Below are 22,284 nucleotides of genomic sequence, written 5' to 3' on the forward strand. Positions count from 1 at the left end.
TAATAGAATGGAAAATGAAAAACAGAAGAGACAAAGCTTTCAGTTGCAGTTGTGTTATTAACTAGCTATGCAATCTAGAAGCTCCATTTTCTTATTTTTAAACTGGAAAGGCCTTGATTTATACTGTCTGCCTTGGTAGTCACTTGCTACATATGACTATTTAAATTGATTTCAAATAAATGAAAATTATGATCAAACACAGATATAGGAAAACTGATGCAGGAAATTAACTGAAACAAAAGTTATCAGTTTGGGACCATAGGCAACAGCTATAAGAATGCTGAGGTAGGGCAAGATTACATAATTAGCCAGAGAGAGCCCAGCCTGAACCAGTGGTTAGGAAACAAATGAGAAGGTGTCAAAATTCACACAATATGACAAGTCAGAAAGCAAGGCAATAGATCAAAATGGTTCAGTGTAGGCACAGGAAAGACCTTGCTTGCTTAAGACCAGCATGGTATGAATGAAAGAATTAGGAGGCCACGCCACGATGTCTCCTGTTAAAAGTCCTCCCTCCATAGTCATCGTGGTAGACAGACTAGACCCTAGTGTGGTTTCATTTTCATGACTCTACAGTCCCTTCCTCTGAGTGTGGGTGGGACCAAGAACTTGCTTCTAACCAATATAAAATGTGGTGGGAAAGTGATGGAAAGTCATTCTCATCATTACATTATTGTATTGATATATAACCCTGTGTAGCTAGCATGCATTAGAAAGACTCTTTACATTGCTGCCTTGAAGAAGTAAGCTGCCACATCATGAGAGGGTCTGTGGAGGGGGCCAATGGCAAGAAACTGCAGGTGGCCTATATTTGCTGAGAGTGGCCCCCAACTGACATCCAGCAACAAAATAGGGCCTCAGTCCTACAACCACAAGGAGATGAATTCTGCCAATGACATGAAGAAGCTTGGAAGTTCTTTCCCCAGTCTAGCCTCTGATGAGCCCACAGCCTTGACCAACATCTGGATTGCAGCCTTTTGAGACCCAGAGCAGAGGGCACAGCTAAGCTGAATCTGGACTTTTGACCTACGGAAACTGTGAGATAATGAGTGTTGTTCTGAGCCTCTAAGTTTTTGGTAATTTGTTATGCAGCAATAAAAAACTAGTATGTCCATTTACCATGGTCAATCACGGTAGTTTTCAAGCCTTTCTTTAGTTGTGGAGACCTGTTTTTAAGCAAAAGCACATTTGGAAGCCCAATATGTAAACAAAGAAAGGTAAAATGTCTCCATTTACAGCTGGAATGGATCCCTTCCCACCTGGGTTCTCCTGAACTTATAGGGCCACAAGAGGAAACTCTGTAAACAGTCTGAAAACTTAAATAAATTGAAGGACTAGAACATGCTGACCCAGACACACACTTCAGGCTGCAGGGAAGAGACACACTCAGGTGCCCTTCCGTGATGGAGCACAGTGGATAATGTTGATGCACTTCGAGAATTCTCAAATCTCTTTACAGTTTCTGGTTACTCCTCCCCAGCTGCAGTGTGCTTTTTTGCCTTCAAGAGTTACAGGTCTGTACCTGTAACTCTTCTTATGAGAACTCTCCTTGGGTTACTGGAACTGTTTTACCTACTATAGGTAACTACTATAGTTACAGTAACTGCTGTATGACCTCCCTTACCTAGAGTTGGGACTATCTCTGGTGTGTAACTTATACTCCCTTCTAGCCATATCAGGTGGAAACCACCCCAGCCTCTCTCTGTCGGACTGCCTGAAATCACACCATACTTGGTTTTCTCCCTTTCCTGTCTTCCTTCCCCCACTTCCAACCCAGCTTCTGGGAACACTTCTTTAATTATTGCTTTGCACATTACTCCTCATTTCAGCGCCTATTTCAAAGAACCCAACCTGAAGCATAGAGATTTCCTGGGAAGATACATGGACACCTGAGACATCTCAGCATTTCTGGTGCCCAGTGTTTCCAAGTCCCTCATTGGTCACATTCAGTTTGGGCTCCAGTGCCCTACCTGCCATTGTGGTTCTGGCATTTATCCTTTCCAAAGGATAATTTGATTGGCCTGATGCCACCATGCACCACAAAAATCCTCTAACAGGTAGAGCTTTACTCCAGGCCACCTCAAAGGCAGTTGACCCATTTCCACTTAATTGTCTTTAGCTCAGCCATTGACCCCTATTCCTATCAAAGTGGAGTCAAGATATCCATATGGGGTCATTCGAATCACATGGCAGGAGCCACAGGAGCGTTTTGCCGAAAGAACACCTTGGGGACATTTTCCTCAGAAGAGAGTGGTGGGTGAGGCAGGTACTTTCTTATTGACTCCCTGGAGAGTCTTCTTCAGGGCACACAGCTTTTGTAACTCCAAAGAGGTGTGACACTCAATTATCATTCAGGGTGGCTTGTGGAAGCAGAGAAGGAGTGAACAAGGCAAGGACACAGTGCAACAAGTCTCAATCTTGTTCCCGCAAGATTGAGGATATGGTAAATAGAAGTGGTTGGTATAAAACTGGATCTGTTCTGAGGACACAGAAATAATTTCAAATACTGTATTTATATAAATGGGCTGCCTGATATGCTAAAAAAAAGCTTATCAAAGATGATGTAAATTCAAGGGCATGAGTCAATTAGTCCATTAGGTTTTTAGGTTTTGTTTTGTTTTGTTTTTTGAGACAAAGTCTTGCTCTGCCACCCAGGTTGGAGTGCAGTGGCACGATCTCAGTTCACTGCAACCTTGCCTCCCAGGTTCAAGCAATTCTTCTGCCTCAGCCTCCCAAGTAGCTGGAATTACAGGTGTGCACCACCACACCTGGCTAATTTTTGTATTTTTAGTAGAGACAAGGTTTTGTCATGTTGGCCAGGTTAGTCTCGATCGAACTCCGGCCTCGAGTGATCTGCCTACCTCAGCCTCCCAAACTGCTGGGATTACAGGCATGAGCCACTGCGCCCGGCAGTCCATTAGGTTTTAAAAGGTTGGGCAAAAGTCTTTAGAAACTTATATAGAAATTTGCCCTCAGAACCCTTAATGTTTCAGTTAATCTACTGCCATGTAGCCAACTACACCAAAATTTAGTGGCTCAAGGTAACAGCTATTTTATTTCCCATTTGTGATTCTGTAACTTAGGCAGTACTCAGTGGGGGAGGCGCATCTTTGCTCCATGCGATGTCAGATGTGGTAGCTTGACCGAGGCTGGAGGGTCCACTTCTAAGACGGCCTCAATCATATGCCTGGCAGTTTGGTGCAGCTATTGAGTGAGAACTCAATGGGGGCTGATGGCCAGGAATATTAATTCCAAATTCTTACATGGTTGCTGGCTTAACACAAAAGCAGAAGCTGCCAGGCCTTCTTAAGCATCTGACTCAGCATCACTTCAATTGGCTGAAGTAGGTCATATGACCAGCTCAGCTTCATGGGGAATAGATTACAAGGGTGTGAATATATAGGGAGGCATGAGTTACTGGGGGCTACCAACATAATAGTCTATCACATTTGACAATGCTGCAAAGACATTGATTTTGTTTATTCAGTCTAACCACTAACTGAAGAGAAATAGCTAAAAAGTTAAGTGTAGATAAAGACTCGTCTAAATTTAGATAAAGTGTTAGTCCTTAAAGACTTAGTGGCTAGGGAATCTTAAGGCCCTCAACAGCTCACTGGCGTGGAGGGTACTGGAAGGCATGTGTCACGTACTTGGAGGTAAACGGAAGCTTATCTTTTCTTTATATCTGCCTGTCAGGCTGAGGTTCTTTTTTTTTTCTTTCTTTCTTTCTTTGAGACAGACTTTGGCTCTGTTGCCCAGGCTGGAGTGCAGTGGCCTGATTATGGCTCACTGCAGCCTCGACTTCCTGGACTTAACCGATCTTCCCACCTCAGCCACTGGAGTTAGCTGGGACTACAGGCATGTGCCAGCACACCTGGCTAATTTTTTTGTATTTTTTGTAGAGATGGGATTTCACCATGTTGCCCGGGCTGTTCTCAAACTCCTGGGCTCAAGTGATCCACCTGCCTTGGCCTCCCAAAGTGCTGGGATGATAGGCGTGAGCCACTGCGCCCATCCCAGGCTGAAATTTTTGACAAGTATTGTCAATGGAAATACTGACCAGGTGCAGTGGCTCACACCTGTAATCCCAGCACTTTGGGAGGCTGAGGCAGGTGGATCACCTAAGGTCAGGAGACTGAGACCAGCCTGGCCAACATGGTAAAACCCCATCTCTACTAAAAATACAAAAAGTTAGCCAGGCGTGGTGGTGTGTGCCTGTAGTCCCAGCTACTCAGGAGGCTGCAGCAGGAGAATCACTTGAGCCTGGGAGGCGGAGGTTGCAGTTAGCAAAGAGCATGCCATTGCACTCCAGCCTGGGTGACAGAGGGAGACTTTGTCTCAAAAAAAAAAAAAAAAAGAAATATAATGTGAGCCACATATATAATTTAAAATTTTCTGGTAGCCATATTTTTAAAAATAATTTTTTAAAGTTATTAAATTAAATTAATTTTTTATTTTAATTTTAGCTTTTTCTGAGATAAGATCTTGCTCTGTTGCTCAAGCTGGAGTGCAGTGGCGCAATCACAGGTTACTGCAGCCTCGACCTCCTGGGCTCAAGTGATCCTCCCACCTCACCCTCTCAAGTAGCTAGGTGCACAGGTGCATGCCACCATACTCAGCTAATTTGTTGATTTTTTTGTAGAGACATAGTCTCACTGTGTTGCCCAGGCTGGTCTCGAACTCCTGGGCTCGAATGATCCTCCCACCTTGGACTCCCAAAGTGCTGAAATTACAGGTGTGAGCCACTGCACCCGGCCAATTTAATTTTAATAACATTTTATTTAACAAAATAATTTCATAAGAAACCAACATTGAAAATGTTAATGATATCTTTTACATCATTCATGTATTTATTTATGAGACAGAGTCTCGCTCTGTCACCCAGGCTGGAGTACAGTGGCACAATCTGGGCTCACTGCAACCTCTGCCTTCCAGGTTAAAGAAATTCTCCTGCCTCAGCCTCCCAAGTAGCTGGAACTACAGGCATGTGCCACCGTGCCTGGCTAATTTTTGTATTTTTAGTGGAGATGGGTTTTTGCCATGTTGGCCAGGTTGGTCTTGAATTCCTGGCCTCAAGTGATTCACCTGCCTTGGCCTCCCAAAGTGCTGGGATTACAGGTGTGAACCACAGTGCCTGGCCAGTATTTATTTATTTTTTTGAGACGGGGTCTTGTTCTGTTGCCCAGGAGTGCTGTGGCATGATCTTGGCTCACTGCAGTCCCCTAGGCTGAGGTGATCCTTTCACCTTAGTCTCCCGAGTAGCTGGGACTGAAGGCACGCGCCACCATACCCAGCTAATTTTTGTATTAATTTTTTTTGTGTGGAGACAGGGTTTCACTGTGTTGCCCAGGCTAGTCTGGAACTCCTGGGCTCAAGTGATCTGCCCGCCTTGGCCTCCCAAAGTGCTAGGATTATAGGCATGAGCCACGGTGCCCAGCCTACGTTATTTTAAAATACTATATCTTTGGATTTCAGTGTATGTTTTATATACTTAACAGCATATATCAATGTAGACACTAAATTTTCACCAGATATATTTGATCTGTATTAGGTCTTATAAAATTTACAATTGAAAAAGTAGATTACACACCCACATAGTTCCAAACATGTTTAAAAGTTTTCCAAGCCAGGCACGGTGGCTCATGCCTGTAATCCCAGCACTTTGGGAGGCTGAGGCAGGCAGATCACCTAAGGTCAGGAGTTCGAGACCAGCCTGACCAACATGGTGAAACCCCGTCTCTACTAAAAACTACAAAAATTAGCCAGCCATGGTGGCGCACGCCTGTAATCCCAGCTACTCGGGAGGCTGAGGCAGGAGAATCACTTGAACCTAGGAGGCTGAGGTTGCAGTGAGCCAAGATCGTGCCACTGCACTCCAACCTGGGCGACAGAGCGAGACTCCGTCTCAAAAAAAAAAAAAGTTTTCCAATAACTTCAGTATCAGTTTTAAAAAATTATAATTAAATGAAATCATTTGCACTAGCCACGTTTCAGGTGCTCAGCAGCCACCTGTAACTAGTGCATACAATTTTATTTATTTATTTAAGAGAGACAGGGTCTTGCTCTGTTGCCCAGGCTGGAGTACAGTGGTGCGATCATAGATCATTGTAACCTGGACTTCCTGGGCTCAAGTGATCCTCCAGCCTCAGCCTCCTAAGTAGCTAGGACTACAGGTGCACAGGTGCTTGCCACCATGTCTAGCTAATTTTTTGGGGGTGGGGGGGGATGGTGTCTTGCTCTGTTGCCTAGGCTGGAGTGCAGTGGCATGACGTCAGCTCACTGCAACCTCTGCCTCCTGGGTTGAAACCATTCTCCTGCCTCAGCCTCCTGAGTAGTTGGGGATACAGGTGTACACCACTATGTCCAGCTAATTTTTGTATTTTTAGTAGAGATGGGGTTTTGCCATGTTGGCCAGGCTGGTCATGAACTCCTGACCTCAAGTAATCCACCTGTCTTGGCCTCCCAGTGTGCTGGGATTACAGGTGTGAGCCACCATACCTGGCGCCTGGCTAATTTTTAAATATTTTTTTGTAGAGACAGGGTCTCATTATGTTGCTTAGGCTGGTGGGTACCATTTTAGACAGTGTAGCTCTAATCCTCATCCCTCACCTTTGGACTTGGCTCTGGTGCCCTGTAGGCTGATGAAAGTGGAGAGGAGACCCCAGTGTAAGTCATGTTGAGCTGGTGTTGACATGGTGCTTGGGATCCTGAAAATAGGAATTTTGTCCTGCCGCTCATTCGTATATCCCAAGAGCACTGTCTCAGATTAGAAATAGAGCCTGAGACAAATTTCAGGCACCCCAAATTTATTGAGGGATGCTCTGGAAAGAAGCTCTAAGGGAGTGAGAGAAGCAGGCGAGACAGGGCAAGGAGCATAGCAGGGATGTGTTCTCAGGTGAATCCTAGCCTTGACTTGATCCATGGGGATCTGGAGTGCAAATACAAATTGTACTACGGAGTTGTCCCACCTTGAGGCCAGGGGACCAGGCTTTTGTGCCCCTATATCCATCAGTCATTGGCTGCATACCAAGCTTTTCTAGGTAAGACAGCTTCATTCAAGAGCAGTTGTCCAAAGAAGGTCACAGGTAGAAGCTTTTAGTCGTAGCACAGTGTATATTGGCTAGTGAGGAGATTTTGGCAGGACATAAACAGCCTACAGTGACCTAAGCATAGAGGGACAGGCCAGGACCAGAACATTTTATTACTTCCTGGCAATATGTTCTCAAGCCTCAGTGTGGAATCATAGTGAGCGGGCTGGACCCTGTGGGAACACAAGGCTCCCTGGCATAGAGGCTTCAGGCCTAGAAAGTAAACAGGTCAGGCATTCTCTTTGGCTTTTTTTTCCTAGGTAAATATTAAATCTCAGACTTCTGTATCACACTTTTTGGATGCCAAAGAAAAGTGAAAATAAAGAAAAGCAAAGAGAATCCCCAAAGGGAGCTACTAAACCCTAACAGGATGGCCCACTATGAAGCAAATCCTTGTTCTTCATTCATTCCACTAAGGAATATTTAGTTGAGTGCCTATGCTGGGCTGGGCACTGTGTGAGGCTATGAAGGCAAATTCCAAGTAACAGTTCCAAGGCCATTTTGAGCAATGGCAATGTGACTAAAATAAGTGCTGCTGTGGGGTCTTAGGTATCCACAAGAAGGGACAGGCCAAAAAAAGGTGGGGCTTGGGGAAGCTGTAGGTCAGTGGAGAGTACTGGAAAGTATAGCAACAGGGCACAGCCAGCCTGCCAGGGACTCTAAGGGAAAAGCTGAGGTCAGAATCTGGGGCACTGGCCAAGTCTGAGAAAGCAAGTTAAGGTCAGCATTCAGAGCCTAGGCCAGGACGAAGGGCTCAGGCAGAGGCATGGGCAGTGCCAGGTGCTGGCTGAAGGAAGATGATAACGTATTTGGCACCTACTATTTGCCAGGCACTTTGGATACATTTAATCCTCACAATAACCTTGCAAGATAAGTATGAGTTTCAGAAAGAAGAAAACAGTGCTTCTCAAGCTTTAATGAGCATGTGAATCAGCCGTGGATCATGTTAAAATGCAGATTCCGATGCGACAGGTCTAGGATGGGGCCCAAGATTATACATTTCTGACAGGCTCCCAGGTGATACTGATACTGCTGGTCCACAAATCGTACTTGGAGTAGTAAGAGGTTAAAACCCTGACCATGATGTTAATACTTTTATTAGGAAGGAAAAGGGAGAGAATGAAGGGCAAGAAGACAAAAGTAGTCTAGTTTGAGAGACTAGTCTTCCAAACAAAGTCATGGGAATAGGCCCTGGACTGTGACTGTCTGCATTCATGAATGAAGGCAGGCGTGGGCAGTTGTGGGCAGGGAGGTATGCTGCTCTGAAGGGTGGAGTGGCCCCCTCTGGATGCTTGGAAAGTAGGAGTGGGGACCTCTGGAAAGAGTTCTTCTGGGGTGATTATACCTATTTCAATGCATCTGATCCAGTGTATTTTATAGTCATCGTTCATGCTTGGCTTAATGATCAGTTAATTTGGATAATATATTGTGGTGGAAATAACATTCCAGCAACTACTTAGCCTCAGAATGAAACCAAAACCCTTTCTCAGTAGTTCTCTTGACCTTTTTTTTTTTTTAAATGGTCTGTTCTTTAAGACCTTCTCATGACCTTATTATAAATTTTCTCCTCTATCTTATTATGGATATTGGTGCTAAGGCTTATTGAGACATTGCTTTGGGGCTCTGGCTAGTTTTTAAATTAAGATAATTATGATTGTATATTTTTAAAAAAGACATTGCATTGACAAGATGCTTTATTGTTTCTAGAATACTTTCATTGACATTTTCTTCCTTTTGATTTTCATACAACCCAGGAGGTCAGTGTTATTATTCCAGTTTATAGAGAAGGAAATGGAGGCATAGAAAGTTAAGTAAATTGCCCAGGGTCATGTGGCTATGTAAGTAGTGGAGATAACATCTTAAAAGTATTTGCTGGCATCATACACTGTGCTAAGAGCTTTATATGTAACAGGACATTTACTTCTTGCCCCAATTCCATTATTATCCCCATTTTATAGATGAGAACACTGAGGCCTAGAGGAATTACCTACTTATTCAAAGTCACAGGGCTAGCCAGGCATGGAGCCATGGTCTGAACCAAGGCACTCTAGTTCTAGCACTGATACTTCTAACTACTACACTAGAAAGGGCATGCCGCAATGTTTGGGGCCACAGCAAAAACAAAAACACCTGTGAGAATTTTTCCAGTCCTGTTCCGGAATAATGGTGCCCTCACTGGGCACAGCAAGGACATTAAGAGGCTTGGACTTTTCATTCTCATATAGAAGGATGGTTTTGTTATTCTTATATGGGAGGAAGAGGCTACTAAAATAGGTGGATAATACATAAGACCTCCTAAAATCATCTATTGGGCTCAACCAGTACCACAATTGGAAAATATCTGACACTTACATTTTGGTGCAGAGCCAGCTCCCAAATAATCCCACCCCAGTCTTCCTTGTACTAGGTCTTCTGACACACCCTTGCCCAGCCTCTTCATGTACACGTGCATCATTTGGGTGCCTACAATCACAGCATGAAACCAAGTTCACCCCAGATGGTACAAATGAAAACTCCTTAATGGAGGAACTGCTTATATAGAGATATAATCCAGGTTAAAGGAACAAGTGGGATTTGAGGCATCCAGAGACCAGCAGCTTGGAAAGTGCAAAGGGAAGGGAGAGTGTCACTAGAGCTTTTGTGAGCTAGAGCCATGGAGGAGCTGTAGCTTGACTTCCTGGGCTCAAGTAACCCCAGGAAGGACACAGACAAGGCCAGAGATGTGGTGCAAAGAGGGAGAGAGAGGGAAGAAATACCCCGATTTCCTTCTCTTTCTACCTTCCATTTGCCTGCCGGGACCTCTCATTGCTGTGTCCAATCAGAAGCCAAACTGATTAGCAAGCCTGGGTGATGCAGTCTACTGAGGTCAGCCCCCTGAACACAGAAAAGGGCAGAGACATGTAGAGAGGGCATGGAAGAGGGCAGGGGGCATGCAGAGAGTATAGCACAGGATCTTGTTGGTTCTTTCCTTCCATTCCAGCGGTACTAGGCACACCCTTCTCTCCAGCCCACTGTAATTCCCTTTGCGGGGCCACAATTCCTGATCCAGTGTAACTTGCCTAATTTATTTCCTTGGCTCTGGGTTTTCTGACCTGAAGTTCTTTTTCTAATGAGACTTCCTTGCTATAAGGAAAATGGAAGACTGGCCAACAGAAGGGTCCTGGTTTGCTTGCATGTCAACTTTCTGGATGTGTAAGCCAGTTTTCAAGATTTGCATTGCTCCAGTAGGAAGCTGAGTGTGAGCCATGCCTGAGTGATGGAGGACCAGAAGTTACAGACTGAGAGAGGCAGTGGTGAAGCAGATGTTGTACCAGCGTGCCTGTGGTGCCAGTGGCATCATGGCACCCTGGAAAAAAATATAGGCATGTGGTGGAAACTCAAATAACAGGAAATATAATGAATCAGATTGGTAAACCTATCTGGTATATCTACCTGCACCATGCATTTCAATTTCACCAAGAATCAGTCAGCTGTGGTCAAACTTGATATCTTTAAATTGGTAAAGATTTATTGACCACCTGATCTAGCTCTCTCAGGGAGAATCTCTAATGATTTAATGCCCCACCAAATTCACATCTAAAACTTTTCCAAGAGAGAATTCAATTGACTTGGTGTTTGACTAAATATTTGAGAAGATGTTTTAAAAAACCAGTTTAAGAAATTTCCTAAAATATTATTTTCTCCATTGGAAAAATTAGGAAATAATATTCCTGAATGACAAGGTTATTCTGAAAAACAAACCCAAAGTGTCTGGCACATGGTGCTCAATAAATATCAGCTATCATTATTTTTACCTATGATTTTACCTTTGAAAATTTTGACAGGGTTATATAAAAATATATATTTAGTATTTCGGCTGCTTTGAGAAATTGGATTCTAGTTTTGGATGATTAAACTGTAGGTCTGTTAATAAATATTTTTTTTTATATTTAATTTTAGGGTATGTCCCAAAGGTAGTTTTTACATATGTATACATGTGCCATTTGGTGTGTGACCCTAACCCAGTGTGTGATGTTCCCCTTCCTGTGTCCATGTGTTCTCATTTTTCAATTCCCACCTATGAGTGAGAACATGCGGTGTTTGGTTTTTTGTCCTTGTGATAGTTTGCTGAGAATGATGGTTTCCAGCTTCATCCATATCCCTACAAAGGACATGAATTCATCATTTTTTATGGCTGCGTAGTATTCCATGGTGTATATGTGCCACATTTTCTTAATCCAGTCTATCGTTGTTGGACATTTGGGTTGGTTCCAACTCTTTGCTATTGTGAATAGTGCCGCAATAAACATATGTGTGCATGTGTCTTTATAGCAGCATGATTTATAATCCTTTGTGTATATACCCAGTAATGGGATGGCTGGGTCAAATGGTATTTCTAGTTCTAGATCCCTGAGGAATCGCCACACCGACTTCCACAATGGTTGAACTAGTTTACAGCCCCACCAACAGTGTAAAAGTGTTCCTATTTCTCCACATCCTCTCCAGCACCTGTTGTTTCCTGACTTTTTAATGATGGCCATTCTAACTGGTGTGAGATGGTATCTCATTGTGGTTTTGATTTGCATTTCTCTGATGGCCAGTGATGATGAGCATTTTTGCGTGTGTTTTTTGGCTGCATAAATGTCTTCTTTTGAGAAGTGTCTGTTCATATCCTTTGCCCACTTTTTGATGGGGTTGTTGGTTTTTTTCTTGTAAATTTGTTTGAGTTCATTGTAGGTTCTGGATATTAGCCCCTTGTCAGATGAGTAGGTTCCAAAAATTTTCTCCCATTCTGTAGGTTGCCTGTTCACTCTAATGGTGGTTTCTTTTGCTGTGCAGAAGCTGTTTAGTTTAATTAGATCCCATTTGTCAATTTTGGCTTTTGTTGCCATTGCTTTTGGTGTTTTAGACATGAAGTCCTTGCCCATGCCTATGTCCTGAATGGTATTGCCTAGGTTTTCCTCTAGGGTTTTTATGGTTTTAGGTCTAACATGTAAGTCTTTAATCCATCTTGAATTAATTTTTGTATAAGGTGTAAGGAAGGGATCCAGTTTCAGCTTTCTACATATGGCTAGCCAGTTTTCCCAGCACCATTTATTAAATAGGGAATCCTTTCCCCATTTCTTGTTTTTGTCAGGTTTGTCAAAGATCAGATAGTTGTAGATATGCGGCATTATTTCTGAGGGCTCTGTTCTGTCCCATTGGTCTATATCTCTATTTTGGTACCAGTACCATGCTGTTTTGGTTACTGTAGCCTTGTAGTATAGTTTGAAGTCAGGTAGTGTGATGCCTCCAGCTTTGTTCTTTTGGCTTAGGATTGACTTAGCAATGTGGGCTCTTTTTTGGTTCCATATGAACTTTAAAGTAGTTTTTTCCAATTCTGTGAAGAAAGTCATTGGTAGCTTGATGAGGATGGCATTGAATCTATAAATTACCTTGGGCAGTATGGCCATTTTCATGATATTGATTCTTCCAACCCATGAGCATGGAATGTTCTTCCATTTGTTTGTATCCTCTTTTATTTCATTGAGCAGTGGTTTGTAGTTCTCCTTGAAGAGGTCCTTCACGTCCCTTGTCCGTTGGGTTCCTAGGTATTTTATTCTCTTTGAAGCAATTGTGAATGGGAGTTCACTCATGATTTGGCTCTCTGTTTGTCTGTGATTGGTGTATAAGAATGCTTCTGATTTTTGCACATTGATTTTGTATCCTGAGGCTTTGCTGAAGTTGCTTATCAGCTTAAGGAGATTTGGGGCTGAGAAATGGGGTTTTCTAGATATACAATCATGTCCTCTGCAAACAGGGACAATTTGACTTCCTGTCTTCCTAATTGAATGCCCTTTATTTCCTTCTCCTGCCTAATTGCCCTGGCCAGAACTTCCAACACTATGTTGAATAGGAGTGGTGAGAGAGGGCATCCCTGTCTTGTGCCAGTTTTCAAAGGGAATGCTTCTAGTTTTTGTCCATTCAGTATGATATTGGCTGTGGGTTTGTCATAGATAGCTCTTATTATTTTGAGATACGTCCCATCAATACCTAATTTATTGAGAGTTTTTAGCATGAAGGTTGTTGAATTTTGTCAAAGGCCTTTTCTGCATCTATTGAGATAATCATGTGGTTTTTGTCTTTGGTTCTGTTTATATGCTGGATTACGTTTATTGATTTTTGTATGTTGAACCAGCCTTGCATCCCAGGGATGAAGCCCACTTGATCATGGTGGATAAGCTTTTTGATGGGTTGCTAGATTCAGTTTGCCAGTATTTTACTGAGGATTTTTGCATCAATGTTCATCAAGGATATTGGTCTAAAATTCTCTTTTTTTTCATGTCTCTGCTAGGCTTTGGTATCAGGATGATGCTGGCCTCATAAAATGAGTTAGGGAGGATTCCCTCTTTTTCTATTGAGTGGAATAGTTTCAGAAGAAATGGTACCAGTTCCTCCTTGTACCTCTGGTGGAATTCGGCTGTGAATCCATCAGGTCCTGGACTCTTTTTGGTTGGTAAGCTATTGATTATTGCCACAATTTCAGAACCTGTTATTGGTCTATTCAGAGATTCAACTTCATCCTGGTTTAGTCTTGGGAGGGTGTATTTGTCGAGGAATTTATCCATTTCTTCTAGATTTTCTAGCTTATTTGCGTAGAGGTGTTTGTAGTATTCTCTGATGGTAGTTTGTATTTCTGTGGGATTGATGGTGATATCCCCTTTGTCACTTTTTATTGCATCTATTTGATTCTTCTCTCTTTTCTTCTTTATTAGTCTTGCTAGCGGTCTATCACTTTTGTTGATCTTTTGAAAAAACCAGCTCCTGGATTCATTGATTTTTTGAAGAGTTTTTTTGTGTCTCTATTTCCTTCAGTTCTGCTCTGATCTTAGTTATTTCTTGCCTTCTGCTAGCTTTTGAATGTGTTTGCTCTTGCTTCTCTAGTTCTTTTAATTGTGATGTTAGGGTGTCAATTTTAGATCTTTCCTGCTTTCTCTTGTGGGCATTTAGTGCTATAAATTTCCCTCTACACACTGCTTTGAATGTGTCCCAGAGATTCTGGTATGTTGTGTCTTTGTTCTCATTGGTTTCAAAGAACATCTTTATTTCTGCCTTCATTTCGTTAGGTACCCAGTAGTCATTCAGGAGCAGGTTGTCCAGTTTCCATGTAGTTGAGCAGTTTTGAGTGAGTTTCTTAATCCTGAGTTCTAGTTTGATTGCACTGTGGTCTGAGAGACAGTTTGTTATAATTTCTGTTCTTTTACATTTGCTGAGGAGAGCTTTACTTCCAACTATGTGGTCAATTTTGGAATAGGTGTGGTGTGGTGCTGAAAAGAATGTATATTCTGTTGATTTGGGGTGGAGAGTTCTGTAGATGTCTATGAGGTCCACTTGGTGCAGAGCTGAGTCCAATTCCTGGATATCCTTGTTAACTTTCTGTCTTGTTGATCTGTCTAATGTTAACAGTGGGGTGTTAAAATCTCCCATTATTATTGTGTGGGAGTCTAAGTCTGTTTGTAGGTCACTAAGGACTTGCTTTATGAATCTGGGTGCTCCTGTATTTGGTGCATATATATTTAGGATAGTTAGTTCTTCTTGTTGAATTGATCCCTTTACCATTATGTAATGGCCTTCTTTGTCTCTTTTGATCTTTGTTGGTTTAAAGTCTGTTTTATCTGAGACTAGGATTGCAACCCCTGCCTTTTTTTGTTTTCCATTTGCTTGGTAGATCTTCCACCATCCGTTTATTTTGAGCCTATGTGTGTCTCTGCACGTGAGATGGGTTTCCTGAATACAGAACAATGATGGGTCTTGACTCTTTATGCAATTTGCCAGTCTGTGCCTTTTAATTGGGGCATTTAGCCCATTTACATTTAAGGTTAGTATTGTTATGTGTGAATTTGATCCTGTCATTATGATGTTAGCTGGTTATTTTGCTCATTAGTTGATGCAGTTTCTTCCTAGCCTTGATGGTCTTTACAATTTGGCATGTTTTTGCAGTGGCTGGTACTGGTTGTTCCTTTCCATGTTTAGTGCTTCCTTCAGGAGCCTTTTACAGCAGGCCTGGTGGTGACAAAATCTCTCAGCATTTGCTTGTCTGTAAAGTATTTTATTTCTCCTTCACTTATAAAGCTTAGTTTGGCTGGATATGAAATTCTGGATTGAAAGTTCTTTTCTTTAAGAATGTTGAATATTGGCCGCCACTCTCTCCTGGCTTGTAGAGTTTCTGTGGAGAGATCAGCTGTTAGTCTGATGGGCTTCCGTTTGTGGGTAACCCGACCTTTCTGTCTGGCCACCCTTAACATTTTTTCCTTCATTTCAACTTTGGTGAATCTGACAATTATGTGTCTTGGAGTTGCTCTTCTCGAGGAGTATCTTTGTGGTGTTCTCTGTATTTCCTGAATTTGAATGTTGGCCTGCCTTGCTAGATTGGGGAAGTTCTCCTGGATAATATCCTGCAGAGTGTTTTCCAACTTGGTTCCATTCTCCCCGTCACTTTCAGGTACACCAATTAGACGTAGATTTGGTCTTTTCACATAGTCCCATATTTCTTGGAGGCTTTGTTCGTTTCTTTTTATTCTTTTTTCTCTAAACTTCTATTCATGCTTCATTTCATTCATTTCATCTTCCATCGCTGATACCCTTTCTTCCAGTTGATCGCATCGGTTACTGAGGCTTGTGCATTCGTCACTTAGTTCTTGTGCCATGGTTTTCAGCTCCATCAGGTCCTTTAAGGACTTCTCCGCATTGATTATTCTAGTTATCCATTCGTCTAATTTTTTTCAAAGTTTTTAACTTCTTTGCCATTGGTTCGAACTTCCTCCTTTAGCTCAGAGTAGTTTGATCTTCAGAAGCCTTCCTCTCTCAATGCATCAAAGTCATTCTCCATCCAGCTTTGTTCTGTTGCTGGTGAGGAGCTGCGTTCCTTTGGAGGAGGAGAGGCACTCTGATTTTTAGTTTCCGGTTTTTCTGCTCTGTTTTTTCCCCATCTTTGTGGTTTTATCTACCTTTGGTCTTTGATGATGGTGACGTACAGATGGGTTTTTGGTGTGGATGTCCTTTCTGTTTGTTAGTTTTCCTTCTAACTGTCAGGACCCTGAGCTGCAGGTCTGTTGGAGTTTACTGGAGGTTCAGTCCAGACCCTGTTTGCCTGGGCATCAGCAGCGGTGGCTGCAGAACAGCGGATCTTAACGAACCACAAGTGCTGCTGCCTGATCATTCCTCTGGAAGTTTTGTCTCAGAGGAGTACCCGGCCGTGTGAGGTGTCAGTTCGCCCCTACTGGGGGGTGCCTCCCAGTTAGGCTACTTGGGGTCAGGGACCCACTTGAGGAGGCAGTCTGCCTGTTTTCAGATCTCAAGCTGCGTGCTGGGAGAACCACTACTCTCTTCAAAGCTGTCAGATGGGGACATTTAAGTCTGCAGAGGTTATTGCTCTCTTTTGTTTGTCTGTGTCCTGCCCCCAGAAGTGGAGCCTACAGAGGCAGGCAGGCCTCCTTGAGCTGTGGTGGGCTCCACTCAGTTCGAGCTTCCTTGCTGCTGTGTTTACCTACTCAGGCCTGAGAAATGGCAGGCGCCCCTCCCCCAGCCTCGGTGCCGCCTTGCAGTTTGATCTCCGACTGCTGTGCTAGCAATGAGTGAGGCTCTGTGGGCGTAGGACCCTCTGAACCAGGTGCAGGATATAATCTCCTGGTGTGCCGTTTGATAAGCCCGTTGCAAAAGCGCAGTATTAGGGTGGGAGTGACCCGATTTTCCAAGTGCCCTCTGTCACCTCTTTCTTTGACTAGGAAAGGGAATTCCCTGACCCCTTGCGCTTCCCGGCTGAGGTGATGCCTTGCCCTGCTTCGGCTCATGCACTGTGCCCTGCACCTACTGTCCTTTACCCCGTGTCTGGCACTCCCCAGTGAGATGAACCTGGTACCTCAGTTGGAAATGCAGAAATCACCCGTCTTCTGCGTTGCTCATGCTGGGAGCTGTAGACTGGAGCTGTTCCTATTCAGCCATCTGGGCTCCACCCCCTATTTACTTTTTTATTTAGTTTTCATGCAGAATCTTGCTCTGTCCCCCAGGCTGGAGTGCAGTGGCATGACCTTGGCTCACTGCAACCTCTGCCTCCTGAGTTCAAGTGATTCTCGTGCCTCATCCTCCTGAGTAGCTTGGATTACAGGCATGTGCCACCAAGTGCAGCTAATTTTTTTATTTTTAGTAGAGGCGGGGTTTTGCTATGTTGCCCAGGCTGGTCTGGAACTCCTGGTTCAAGTGATCTGCCTGCCACAGCTTCCCAAAGTGCTGGGATTACAGGCATGAGCCACCTCACCTGGCCTGGGGTTTATGTATATAAATCAATATTACAGATGGAGGTATACAGTATTACTATGAAATCATGTTATCAAAACATTGTCTTAATTTTATCAAGTCACTAGCTCCAACTACCAAGATAAAGAAAATATAGAGGAGATAAGAACATGTTAAACAACACCATGGGGATGCAATCAACAAATCCAGACTGTAGATTTTATGAACTGAATTACATCCCTCAAAATTCATATATTAAAGCCCTGACCCCAAATGTGACTGTGTTTGGTGATAGGGCTTTTGTATTGGTCTGTTTTCACACTGCTATTATATAAAGAACTACCAAGACTGGGTAATTTATGAAGAAAGAGGTTTGATTGACTCACATTTCTGTAGGCTTAACAGGAAGCATGACTGGGAAGCCCCAGGAAACTTACAATCATGGTGGAAGTCAAAGGGGAAGCAGGCATGTCTTACCATGGTGGAGCAGGAGAGAGAGAGTGAGAGTGAGAGCGCGAAGGGGGATGTGCCACACACCTTCAAACAACCAGATTTCATGAGAACTCACCCACTATCAGGAGAACAGCAAGGGGGAAGTCCGTCCCCATGATTCAATTACTTCCCACTGGGCCCCTGCCCCAACATGTGGGGATTACATTTCAAGATGAGATTTGGATGGAGACACAGAGCCAAACCATATCAGCTTTTAAGAAGGTAATTAAGGTTAAATGGCATCATAAGGATGGAGCCCTAAATCCAACAGGACTATTATCTTTGTAAGAAGAGGGAGAGATATCAGAGCTTGCACCAGCCACCTCCCCCTTGCCTCACCAATCCCCCTTCTACCATGTACCCACAAAGAGAAGGCCATGTGAGAACACAGTAAGGAGGGGCTGTCTATAAGTCAGGAAGAGAGTCCTCACCAGAAAGCAACCCTGCTGGCACCTTGATCTTGGACTTTCAGCCTCCAGAGCTGTGGGAAAATACATTTCTGCAGTTTAGACTACCCATTAGGTGGTATGGTGGGCCCTCCATATCCATGGGTTCTGTTTCTGTGGATTCAACCAACAAAAGATTGCAAAATATTTGAAAAAGAAAATTGCATCTGAGGGTCAAGCATGGTGGCTGATGCCTGTAATCCCAGCACGTTGGGAGGCCAAGGTGGGAGGATTGCTTCAGGCCAGGAGTTCGAGACCAGCCTGTGTGACAGTGAGACCCCAGTCTCTGTAAAAAAATAATTTTTTAGGCTGGGCGTGGGGGCTCACACCTGTAATCCCAGCACTTTGGGAGGCCGAGGCATGTGGATCATCTGAGGTCAGGAGTTCGAGACCAGTCTGGCCAACATGGTAAAATCCCGTCTCTACTAAAAACACAAAAATTAGCTGGGTGCAGTAGTGCATGCCTATAATCCCAGCTACTGGGGAGGCTGAGGCAGGAGAATCACTTGAACCTGAGAGGCGGAGGTTGCATTGAGCCAAGATCATGCCACTGTACTCTAGCCTGGGTGACAGAGCAAAACGCTGTCTCAAAAAAAAATAATAATTTTTTTTAAATTAGCTGGGAGTGGTGGCACACACGTATAATCCCAGTTAGGAGGCTGAGGACAGAGGACTGCTTGAGCCCAGGGGATGAAGGCTACAGTGAGCTATGATTGTGCCACAGCACTCCAGCCTGGGTGACAGAGCGAGACCCCAACTCTAAAAAGAAAAAAAAAAATGCATCTGTACTGGGCTTGCACAGATTTTTTTCTTGTCATATGGTAAACAATACAGTATAACAACTATTTATAATATTTAAATTGTATTATGTACTATAGAGATTACTAGACTAGATTACTCCAAGTAATCTAGAGATGATTTAAAGTGTTACAGGTGGATGTGTATAGCTTATAGGAAAATACTACATTATATTATATAAGGGACTTGAGCATCTGCAGATTTTTGTATTCAAGAGAGGTCCTGGAACCAATCCCTTGTGAATAAGGAGGGACTACTGTGTTTTGTTATGGCTGCCCAAGCAAACTAATACGGTAGGAAACTTTACAGGACTATCTAGCTTCTTTAACAAGTAAGTTGCACCTAGCGTGCTGGCTCACATCTGTAATCCCAGCACTTTGGGAGGCCGAGGTGGGCGGATCACGAGGTCAGGAGATCAAGACAATCCTGGCTACCACAGTGAAACCCCATCTCTACTAAAAATACAAAAAAATTAGCTGGGCTTGGTGGCGGGCGCCTGTAGTCCCAGCTACTCTGGAGGCCGAGGCAGGAGAATGGCGTGAACCCGGAAGGCGGAGCTTGCAGTGAGCAGAGATCATGCCACCGCACTCTAGCCTGGGTGACAGAGCAAGACTCCGTCTCAAAAACAAAACAAAACAAAATAAAACAAAAACAAGTAAGTTGCAACAAGAAAGTGCGTGTGTGTGTGTGTGTGTGTGTGAGAGAGAGAGAGCGACAGAGAGAGCTAGATTAAGGGGGACCTTACAGATTAAAGACACTTAAAAGATACAACCACCAGTAGCAATGTGTGGGCCTTATTTGGGTACTGATGCAAACAAACTGGAAGGAAGAAAAAGAGAGAAAGATGGAAAGAGATAACTACACTATGACATTTGTGAGACAATTGTAAATTTGAACACTGGATGTGTTATAATATTAAGAAGGAAACTTTTATTTCTTTTAAGCATAATCAAGTTTATTCAGGTATACACTGAAAGTTTTACAGATAATATGATGTCTGGAACTGGCTTTAAAAATATAGGGGGATGTGGAAATTTAAAAAGTTGATCTCATAGAATAGAGAGTAGAATAGTGGTTACTAGAGGTAGGGAAGAGTAGAGAAGAGAAGAGATAAGGAGAGGTTGTCTAAAAGATACACACAGCTAGATAGAAGTAAGTTCTAGTGTTCTATAGCATTGTAGGGTGATTATAGTTAACAATTTTTTGTGTATTTTCAAATAGCTAGAAGAGAGGATTTTGAATATTCCCAACACAAAGAAATAAATGTTTGAGGTGACAGATTTGCTAATCACCCTATTTGCCCATTACAGATTCCACCAGTGTATTGAAATATCACACTGTACCTCATAAATATGAACAATTATTATGTGTCAGTTAAAAATAATAAAATATTTAAAAATATCATGTGGCAGGTGATAGAATAAATGAAACAAGATTGGCTGTGAGTTGATAGTTGTTAAAGCTGGTAATGGGTTCATGTGGGTTCATTATACATTTTCTCTACTTTGGTACATGTTTAAATTATCCATAATAAAAAGTTTAAAAATGGTTTTATAAGAACTAGAAAAATTATTTTCTCTCAAACTCAGAAATATCTAGAAATACCACTTATTTATGATTTATTGACAATAAAAGGATTTTACAAGCAAGGGAGGCCTTGCTAGGAAGGTTTGCTGGATATATAAAAGCTTCCGTGAAAGCACATCCAAGAAGAGTTCTTGACATTAGCATTCAATAAATGTTTATTAAGCATCTACTACAGTGAGGTATATTCCTGGGTGCTACCAACAAGATGGACACAGTCCTTGACCTCTCAGGGCCTAAAGTCTAGCAGAGCTGAGTGACTAAAAGCAAGTAAGCTGATAGATTTTAAAAATATTTTTGAGTTATCATAAGTGTTGTACCACTGACAAGGACTGAGATAGGCTCATTTAGATGGGGGCTGAGAAGAAAAACCTTTCCACAGGAGTGTCATTTAAGCGGAGAGATACCCACAAGATGAGATAAAAGAGCCAGTCCTAGGGGTAGTGTAGAGAGAACATTCAAGTGAGGAAACTGGACAAACTGATTGGGAGTTTGGTTTGTCGGAGGAACTGAAGAAAGCCAGTACGGCTGAGGTGTGATGACCTGAGGAAACATGAAGTAAAATATCTGAGATGAGGTGAGAGACCTAGGTAGGGGCTAAATCATGCATCAGCTTTTAGGCCACAGTGAGGAGCCTGGATTTTATCCTAGGACCTATGAAATCCATTGGGGATTCTAAGAAAGGAGCTTGATTTGCCACAGGAGTAGAATGGAATTTTGAGGAAGGTTGGCCTGGAAGACAGAGCTTGAAGGACCAGGGGAAGAGGGCCATTAAGGCCCTGGAGCTCCCTCGAGGACTCATGAGACAGCAGTGGGATCTTCCAAGGTCACCCTGTGTCAGCAGCCTCAAGAGATGGGGTCTCCCTGACTTGCCCAGTGCCCCAGCAGCTGGTTAAGGAGGATATTCTTGTAATTTGTTGTTGTGTAACAGACCATCCCAAAATTTAGTGGCTTAATGCCATAGACGTTTCTCAGGAATCTGCAATTTGGACCTGAAGGGATGATTTGTCCCTGCTCCATGCCACATCTGGGGCCTCAGCTGGGATGATGGAAATGGCTGAGGCTGGCACAGGCGAGGGCCAGTTGGACCTCTCACTCTCTCTTCGCGTAGTCTCAGGGCCACTCTGTGAGGTTTCTTGTGTAGCCTTTCCAGTGCAATAGCCTCAGGTGAGTTGGACGTCTCATGTCACAATTCAGAGCTGCAAAAGCAGGTGCTCCCACAGAACACAGTGGACATTTCAAGGACATTTGGATCTAACTCTAGAGTTACACAGTCTACTTCTACCTGATTCTATTTGTCACATGGTGCCAGCTCTAATTCTTTATGGAAAGGGACCACCTCAGGGCATGATCATTGACAGTGAGCAGCTTGGAAGCTGGCTAACAAGAGTTTCTGCATTTGTATGCACTGAATGTGGGGCTCCCAAAGGGACATGCTCAGAGAAACATAGATGATCGTGGTTGTATTACCCCCATGGGAGAGATCTGATTTACCCCAGCGGCGAATCTGTATGGATCTGCAGCAACTTCAATTCTTGCCTACTCAGAAGAAAGAATTCGACTGAGGGGCATAAGATGGAAAAAGAGACTGAGACAAGTTCCAGAGCAAAAGTGGAAGTTTATTT

This window comes from Hylobates moloch, unplaced genomic scaffold (genome assembly GCF_009828535.3).
Source record: "Hylobates moloch isolate HMO894 unplaced genomic scaffold, HMol_V3 SCAFFOLD_22, whole genome shotgun sequence".
Lineage (NCBI taxonomy): Eukaryota > Metazoa > Chordata > Mammalia > Primates > Hylobatidae > Hylobates > Hylobates moloch.